Below are 10,059 nucleotides of genomic sequence, written 5' to 3'. Positions count from 1 at the left end.
AAGGGTCAAACGGATGAGGAGCGGCCGAATACAAGGAGAGGAGGAAGAAGCTGCCGCCCTTCATCATGCAACTCTGACAAATTAAATGTACTTTTGTACTTCATCACTTATTCTTTTCTTTTACTGGTGGACTATTGTACGTGTGTGTGTGTGTATGACGCATTTATAACCATTCTCCTGCTTCCGTACTTGATGCTTCCCCAATAAGCTGCTTCAGTCCCGTCTCTGTCCCCGAGTCCTGAGCAGCGTTTAAATGCATTTAACACGCTTCAAATTCATTTTTATAATCCTTAACTTTTTTAACGTGGTTCTCAGGGCTCAGGGCTTTTCAACGAGGTTCTCCCCCTTGAGTAGGAGCAGTTTTATCACAAGCTGGGCAGTTTGGGCCGTCTCATTAAGGAACTTCCTTTAAGGAACTTCCTCCGGAGCTGCCGGGAACACCGCCCTCGGACCGCGGCGCCCGTTTACCGGTCGGGGCCCAAATGCCGACACGCCGCTAGGTTCTGAAGGGCCCAAACGTCTTCATGATGAATGAATGTCCTGCCTCTGACATTATATTCCATTGTGTGCCGCTCCTGATTTCATTTCATTTTTCCGCAGCATTGCTTCACTGGGTTTTGAAACGTACAATGTCGCCGCTCTTTGCAATGTTTGTTCATTTTGTGCGGCGCTGTATGGATGTCATTTGCATTTGGGCGCACTCGACTGACGCTGATGTAATGGTTTTTATCTGAAACTTGTCCCAGCATATCCGTTCTGAATAAGGATATGCTGAGACATCGATGGTCATAATTTATGTAGGACTGATCGACCCAGAAGCGGTGGAGGTGTTGCAATTTTATCAAAAGTAAGTTTCACGTGAATGTACTTCTCTCTAAATCAGTGAGCACGCAATTTGAAATTTTAGCTCTTGATCTTGAGGTCTCTAAAACTCTCCATGTTACCATCGTGGGTAGAGCAATACGACACCGTCAGCTGTCAGTGGTGCTCTACCCTCTTTAATGCAGCTTCTATTGGGACCGTATTGTAACCAAATTGTCATTATTAGAGATGTTAACTAGAACAGGTTACAAACTATATTACAAATATTAATATGAAAAGTGTGATGATCTTAAAATGATTAAAGCTTATTGCTTATTCTGACTCGCTACATCTCTCAGATTGTTGATAGTCCCAATCTGAAATGTCCTGAAAAATCCTCTATCATAGCTCTAATCCTAACCAATGTTCCTTCAGTATTCGCAAATGACATTCGTGACCACTGTGCTGTTGCCACAGTCAGAAATACAAAAATTCCAAAAACCACCAAAAAAGTCACACATCATTATAAAGCGTTTTCAAAGTGCTGTTTTCATGACCGGTTTTACTTTTGACGGGTAGAAAATGAACCTCATTGTGGACGTTGAAAATACCTGGAAATTATTTTATGACGGTTTTATTGAAGCCTGAGCATGCTCCCATCAGAAAGTACGGAGTAAAAGGCCCGAACGACGCAGTGTTCACTCCGGGCAAAAAGCCAGGAGAACAAACCTTGACTCAGAGACGCTGCTTTTCCGGCGAATGTGCAGTTAGCAATTAGAAAAAGCCAAATCTGACCATTTCCTCACCGAAACGTCAAACAATCGAAACAAATGCACTCAAAATTCTGGAGGACTATTAGATCCTTAAAAATGGCATCGAGCTTCCTCCATGCACTGTTAAGGACTCACATAAAATCTCTGATAAGGCCGAACTGCTCGGTCGTTTTTAATGAGCATTTTGGGTCTTTGTTTGACTCCCTCAGCATCACTCGTGAGAGTTCCCCTGCTGTTTGTTCTGACGGTTAAGTTACAGTAAGTCAATCCTTTAGTTTTAATCCGGTTACAGTCTCAGAGGTGCATAAAAGCCCTCAAACCTTCAGACACCAGAACATCGTCTGGTGATAACTCAGAGCCTGAACTTTCTAAAGCTTGCGGCTGATTTTGATCGCATCACCTTTTGACACGTCTTTTTAATCGCTCCCTGGACACAAACGAAATTCCTCTTATATTGGAAATCTGCCTTTGTTCTTCTCCTGTTGAAAGGGGGTGACGCTTTAAACAATTATAGGCCCGTCTCCAAATTGTCTGCCCTGGATAAGGTTCTCGAATCCCTTGTGAGTGAACACCTGAAAGAGTTTTTAACCGCAAACAATGTCTTATCTGATTTTCAATCAGCTTTTAGGAAAAAACACACAGCACAACTGCAGCGGCCCTAAAAGTAGTAAATTATTTCATTGGATCTTTGGACAGCAAGCAACATTGTGCAGCCCTTTTCATTGACTTATTTACGGCTTTTGATACTGTGCATCATGCAGTATTGAAGCAAAGACTCATTGCAGGACTGTCAGCACAAACTGTCTGCTGGTTTGTATTATCTTTCAGGCAGATCGCCGTGTGTGCAGGCAGGAGGCGTTACTTCTAGCTCCTTTAGTCTGTTCGAGGGCGCGCCCCAGGGATCGGTCCTTGGGCCACACCTATTCATGATTATATCAACACTCTTGATCAAAATGTTTCTCGTGCAAAATTCCACTTTTTATGCAGATTACAGTGTGATATACTGTACCTCTCCGTGTCTTCAGAAATCAGGCTATTTGACTCAATTCAAATATCTAGGAATTGTAATTGATGATTAACTCACTTTTAAGCCTCACATTTAGCAATTGGTGAAAAAACTGAAGTTAAAATTGGGTTTTTATTGAAGAACCTTTTTCATTTTATAAATGTTTCACAAAATTGTTGCTGCCACCTTGATATCTGTGCTGGACTATGGAGACGTTGTATACGAGCAAGCATCATCACAATGCCTACACGTGCTAGATACCGTCTACCATGGGGCACTGAGGCTTATAACAAATTTTAAAGGCCTTACTCAGGTATATGCTCAGATATATGGTATATATCAGGTGTATGCTCGGGTAGAATGGTCTGCCTTATCCACCCGTAGACCTCAGCATTGGCCTAGTTTGGCATGCATGTGCATGCATGTGCATTGGCATGCATGTGCACGCTGCCATGCAAACGTGCATCGTCCCAAGCAGCGTGCACGCTCCCATTTCTCCGCTCATCACTGCCACCTGTTGCTGGAAATCGCACAAGGCCAAGACAGTCACATCCAGGGCTGACTCTTATCCTCCTCTCCTCTCTTCCTCTCCGCTCTCCTATCACATCCTCTCATCTGCTCTCTTTTCTTCTCTACTTTCCTTTTTTATCCTCTCCTGCGCTCTCCTCTCCGCTCCCTGTCTTCCCCTCTCTTGTCCTCCGCGGGCCTATTGTACAGTCGCCCTTGCGGATCCACTTTCAGCACGCTGCCCTACTCAGGTGAGGGATACAGTACATGGAAGGACTTTTTGCTTGTATTTGATTCCATTCCTTTTCAGAGCGGCTGAAAGCCTGCCCTCCGTGCCGCCGCCCCCTCCCTGTGCTGTCCACTTCCCAGGGGACCCCCACTCCTGCCCGGGCCGTCCTGGGTGGAGCGGCCTCACGATGGGGCAAGTAGGAAGCAGACAAGGGTATCGCTTACGGCGTTCCTCCCGCCCTCACGCGGAGCACAGACAGACACAGTTCACCCCACAACCTCCACCTCCTCTGCACGGGAGGCACAAATGCGCGATACATGTACACACACACACACACACACACACACACACACACACACACACACAAACACACACACATACTGTATATATCTCTCTCCTAGTTTCAACTTTGCAAAATATAAATTCTACCATCACCAGTCTAGAAAGACTGAGATTTTGGGGACAAAGACCTAAAACGAGCATTTAGAAGGAAACTGGACCAGAAAGTTGCACAAAAAAAATCGAAACCCCAACTTCCATATACACATATTTTTCAGTACCATGGATTTCAAGATCATGAAAAAAATCAAACTTGCTTTTTGTTTATGTTTTAGCAAAAAAGGAGATTTGCCTATTAAAAAAATGGAATCTATTGTTGAAAAGACCCCACCCCCCCAAAAAAAAAGACACAAAGAAACATGAACTTTGTATTCCATTCCTTGCTTTCTAGTGTGATACACTGTTGGTAATGTCATGTATTTCTGAGTCAGCAATTCCCAATTTTATTTCAATTTTCATCTCTGTGGGCGACAAGAGCTTCAGAGTGTTTCTTGAAGCCCCCCCCACCTAACACACACACAAACACGCGCACACACACACACACACACACACACACACACACACACACACACACACACACACACACACACACACACACACACACACACACACACACACACACACACACACACACACACACAGTCATATATATATTTAATATCAATGTTTTGAATAAGTGATATCAGTTGAGGTAACAGGTGCTTATTGAGTCACAGCTATACTGTGTGTGCGTGTGTGGGAGAAGAATAACGTTAAAAGATTCATAAAAAAAAAGAGAGAAAGAGAGAGGGGGGGGGGAAGACTATCTGCTGCGTTAACCTTCCCTCAACACACCACATCTCCTCAACACACCACATCTCCTCAACACACCACTTCATACAAGGGTGTATGGGATTATGGCCCTGATTAAGAAAATACAGCAAGGAGTTCTGTATTTGCTCAAAAACATAACCGCTACAACTGATTTGTAGATCTGATCTGCCAATTCCTCTTATCACCACAGGGATAAGATAAGATAAGACACTTCATTCATTTAGTCATTTCTGTCTTAACAGAGCAAAACACTGATGTAATTATATGCAACATAACTTCCTTTAAATGGTGTATCCTCTTCAAATTCAATTTCAAGCCTTTAAGAGGGGCTTTATTGGTAGGGGAAGCATATAAAAGCAAATAAAATAAAAATAATACAGAACATTTAAAATATCGCGGTGAAAATAAATTGTGTATATATGTATGAACAACTGAGTGAAGAATATAAATATTTCAGTTGAAAAAAAAAAGTAAAATCTCTCTCTCTCTCTCTCTCTGTCTCTCTGTCTCTCTCCCTCTCTCGCGGGGCCCCCTCACCCCCGTCGCTGTGTATATCTAAATATATCTATTTGTTGACAATGCCCGCGGGGCATCTTTAAGAGCAAAAGGCCCCTCAGTGAGACACGAGATCCCAGCATGATAAACCAGCTAATATGGCTGGACACTTCCTACGGGAGTAATGGATTAGCAGGCGGCTCTGCAGGGGAATACAAACATTTAAACAATGGATCACTGGATCCACTTGGTGGGATCAGTCTCACATTCCAGCAGTGTTTCCTTGAATAGAAAAAAAGATGTTTCATCACCTCTCTGAATTGAATATATGCTTATCATACAATTTCAGTCACTTCAAACCTTTTTTTCGGTATCTTAGAAATCAATCATGAATATGGCATGGATTTACAGATGAAACGGTGGAATCAGTGGTCGAAGTAGTACTCAGACCTTAAATTACAAATTCATTTACAAAGGTGAAAATACATGAGCTGTGGCACAAAATGACTCTGGGTAAGTGAAAGTACTGCTTTACTTAAGTTCTACTTAGGTTAAAGGATATCAGCACTTTCTCTTAAATGCATTTCTAGTACTAAAAGTAAAAGTATTGATATGGCAGAGCCTATAACAGGGCATGAAGCTTTTTACTACAACTCGTGCACATCCAGATTACAAGATTACAATTTACAAAAAATAAATAGTGCAGGTGATGTCATAGTAATTTACAAAGATATACAAATATGACTATTGATCCTGAAATCCTTTTTTTTTTTAAATTACAATGTAGTAGAGTAAAAGTATAGATATTTGCTTGGACATGTGGAGTACAAGTCCAAAGTGTCTTCATAAACTTAAGTAAGATACTTGAAAAATACAGTACCAAAGTACCACATACTTCTCTACTGTTCTTAATTGCATGAAGTGTTCTGCACTACTTTCCACCACTGAATGATATGGACAACAAAAGAAAAACAAGACTCATCTTCATTTGCTGCTGTGTAAACACTCCCCGGTGGCTAACGTGAGAAATTTCGGAGCTGATTGACTGTGTGTGTGTGTGTGTGTGTGTGTGCGTGTGTGTGTGTGTGTGTCAATGCGCGTGTGTGTGTGTGTGTGTGTGTGTGCGTGCGTGTGTGTGTGTGCGTATGTGTGTGTGCGCGTGTGTGTGCGTGTGAATGCATGCGTGCCTGCGTGTGTGTGTGTGCGTGTGTGTGCGTGCGTGCGTGCGTGCTTGTGTGTGTGTGTGCGTGCGTGTGCATGTGTGTGCATGTGTGAGTGCATGTGTGTGTGTGTGTGTGTGTGTGTGTGTGTGTGCGCGCCCTCATCTCCCCCCCTCCTCCCAGATTAGTGCTGCGCTCTGCCCGTTTTCTCACTATCAGGGCCAATCCACATCCTCTGCACCGGGGGGGGAGCTCCCATGGAGATCAGTGACGCCTCACTGGCCACATCAATCAATCATTCTCCCTCCGACTCCCTCTCTTGCGCTCCCTTTGCCATTGTCTCCCTCCCCGTGTCTCTGTCTCCATATCTCCACCGTCTCGCCTGCAAGGCTTCAATATTTGTATCATCACTCTTTCCCACACATGGCATGGGAACTACTCATCTTTAAAAAAAGAAAACTGTCATGATGGGGCTTGTTTTGTGGAGAGTGGACCTCGTTGAGGGTGCTGGGACACGTGAAGGCGGGCGGCCATGAGTTGGTTGTGATTTAGATGAGATAAGATAAGATAACACTTTATTAGTCCCTGGGGCGGAAAATGCAGATTATGAAAAAACATAAGTCGACAGAACAGCGCGAGTCAAAAAAGAGCGAAGAAAAAACCGGAAATTAAGTAGAATATTTACACACATACGCAGGAAGTAGCCGATGGCAGGAACACTAAAGTAAAGTGTAAGTAATTTTTTATGTCGTATATAGTGCTAGGAAGGAAGTACTAGTAGCAAGTGGTACAGGTATGTTGTAAGCTGGTATATTATGGTATACTACCATACCATATATAAAGAGCTGTACAGTTAAAAGAAAAATACACACGTACAGTGTATATCTATATAGTGTGTACATATATACTGTAGTATAGTGAGTAGATGAATGGACCTTGACAAATAGTTCAGCTTTACTATTAACTTTTCACCAAATATTTTCTAAATATATAATCGAAGAGGTGATGTATTTAAAAACAGCCCTTGTACCTCTCACATCCTCTCCATGATTATCCTGACCATCAGCGCCAAAACGCATCTGGGTCGAGTGAAGCCAGTGCCTTTCACCCTCGGCGCAGTCTCTTTTGGGGGGTAAAGGCCACGTGTCGGCCCGAAGCGGCCGTATCACCTGCAGCCTTACAGCCACCACCAGGGCTGTCTCCATAACGGGGTCATGAGCATAACGTCCATACGAGACTCCAAGCCACAATGGAGATCGGTTGAGCTCGTGTCACGCGGGAAGCAGTGGGCTTTTGTTCCCATCATTGTCCTCATGGGAGGTCATGCACGGCGGCACACAATATAGGGATCGTACGCTTCCCTTCGACTGTTTTGTGACGATAAAACTACGGACTACCGACTCGAGTTTGGACGCGGGACATCCTCTGAGGCTTGGCCGTCGCAACGAGCAGAAATTGTTTGGCGGTTGACGCTTAAGAACTGTCCGTGCCCGCCTTGTTTTGGACGTTGACGAGTCTTGACTCACCCCCGCTAATTTGAGCCGGTCGATAACCCTGAGCCGGGGCCGCGCCCGGCCAGTACCCCGGCAAAGGAAAAACACCTTCCTTCTACTTGACCGCCTGCTCTCGCTTTCCCAACAAACCGTTTCCGCAAAGCGCCCGTTGCCCCAGCTCTCGAAGCAAACGGATCCTCAGCGAAACCGGGTTGGCGCGACCGTCCCGCCCCCTGAGACCACCTTGCTCCCACTCGCCCACACTTGCCTCTCTCCAGAGAACCTCTTCCTTTTCCTATACCACTTGCCTCCCCTCGCATACTCTTTTTTTTCCGTTCTGTTCTGCCCCCCCTTTTCCCTCTTTTTGTTCCCCCGCCCTCCTCTCTGCCCCCCGCTCGCCTCCTCTCTCTTCCCCTCCTCCTCCCTTTTACTCCTTTAGTCCCCCCATCAGGAGGAACCTAATAGGAAATCAAAGTTTCTGGTGGAAGAATGGAGCGGGGCTCAGTGTTACCGTCCCCTGGGTCTTCCCCGCTGAAAGAGCAGGGCAGAGCACACTGCACTGGCAGTGTGGAGGGAAGGTTAACGCAGCAGATAGTCTTTCCTTCCCCTCTCTCTCTCTCTCTCTCTCTCTCGCTCTCTCTCTTTCTCTCTCTCTCTCTCTCTCTCTTTTTTTATGAATCTTTTAACGTTATTCTTCTCCCAGACACACTTTTTCGTATTTCCATCCATTTCCATCCGGGCCTGCCTCCCGCGGTCTCTCGTCGCACACTTTTCTTTCGGCGGGGGTTAACGGACGTAGCGCTTCGCTGCAAATCACGTTAAGTGTCGGTGGTACGTGTAGTTGTCTGCTCGCGGACAATTTTTGGCGTTCTTCTAATGGGAGATTCCGCCCCGTCGGTAACTACAGGAACCGGTGTGCGTTGCTCGAGAGCTGGTTCTCAACACCGAAGCCTTGGGTTGAAAATCCACCCCTACGCTGGCTGAGTCACATCTGACCACGTAACAATAGCCCCCTTTTTCACGCTCTGAGTCATGACAGTGGAGTAAAAATAACCAAACTATGGCCACTGCACAACTTATTCATTTCCGTGGATCGCCCTGAGAAACATAGCCTTTCGACACAGATCGTCTACAGTGGTAAATGGAAGTTGTATGAACACCCGGTGCAGCACAACGAGTCGAAACAACTGGAACAGGAACACCGACGGCCCGTGTGGGATCTCTCCGGCTCCGTGAAACCAAATGCCCTGCGGCTGCCACCTCTGCCTCTCTTTGTTGGATTTCTTCCGTGCTGAACTCTGAATGAGTTAAGATGAATGTTAGCGTCTTCCAAGAAATTGTACATCATGGTCATCCATAATTTCTCCTGTGCAGATGGGAGTCCAACAATTCTGACACTAAACCCACCAGTCATTACAGTCTTACTGACTGTGTACTCCTTGTCCTTCCAGCCCTCGCCCTTGTGTGTGTGTGTGTGTGTGTGGGGGGGGGGTGCAGCAATACATGCACACACCCCTGCCCTTCAAAGCACTGCCTATGTGTAGCAGTTGACTCTTTGGCCCCACCCGTGAACTCAGGTAGCTGCTTTGTCAAGCATATCAAGAATCATTTACAAAGGCTGGCGCTGCTCCTTTTTTCACTTCCTTTTTTCTCCTTTTCTTCACTTCTTTCAATAAGGGTCAATGCGCGTCAGTGGCGCCCGCGGAATCTTTTTTTTTTTATGTGGGTGGCCAGAGAGGGGGACCACAGAAAATCTTGGGCTGGCACACCAAAACCTTGTTGGCGGGGGGGAAGGTTTATACATCTCCTAAGTGGCATGTCGCAGCAACGTGGTGGCGCGCACCGTGAACGGTGGACAAACAGCGTTCATTTTAACACGTTCATTCAAAGACATTAATTTTAACACGTGTAATGTGGTTCTGAACCTCAGAGAACCAGGAAGGGAGTGGGGGGCGGAGTCTGAGCGTGCGCGTGCAAGCTGCCTGCCATTACTATAGTAGTTGGAAATAGCAACCTGGCCCTATATCAGCGGATCAGCTGTCATCATTGATTGACCAGCCAATGTCTTCATATTGAAATGTGCCGTTACTGTAGCGTCTGTCCAGGATGTTATTACCATTGCATATTTACCTTTGCATGCGGCGCAGTATGTTTTCATGCTATCTTACATGAAAGACCTTAGCTTTAAGCAAGATGGACCAATTGTTCTGCCTTTCTATGATATAAAAGGGAAGCAATATGGAATTACTTTCCTTATCCCCATGGGCACATTTAACTGTTCAGGAGCAGTGGGCACTCTGGGACGAACTCCAGCTCTCGAGCCAATGGCTTGGTCAAGGGCAGGAGTGTGTTTTAGGGGCGGAAGGAAATCGGGGGAAACCCATGTTGAACACGGGGAGAATGTGGAAACTGCTGTACAGAAAGGCCCCAGTTGGACTCGAAT

The sequence above is a fragment of the Zeus faber genome (assembly GCF_960531495.2).
Source record: "Zeus faber genome assembly, chromosome: 7".
Classification (NCBI taxonomy): domain Eukaryota; kingdom Metazoa; phylum Chordata; class Actinopteri; order Zeiformes; family Zeidae; genus Zeus; species Zeus faber.
The sequence above is the reverse complement of the archived record's forward strand: the minus strand, read 5'-3'. Positions refer to the sequence as shown.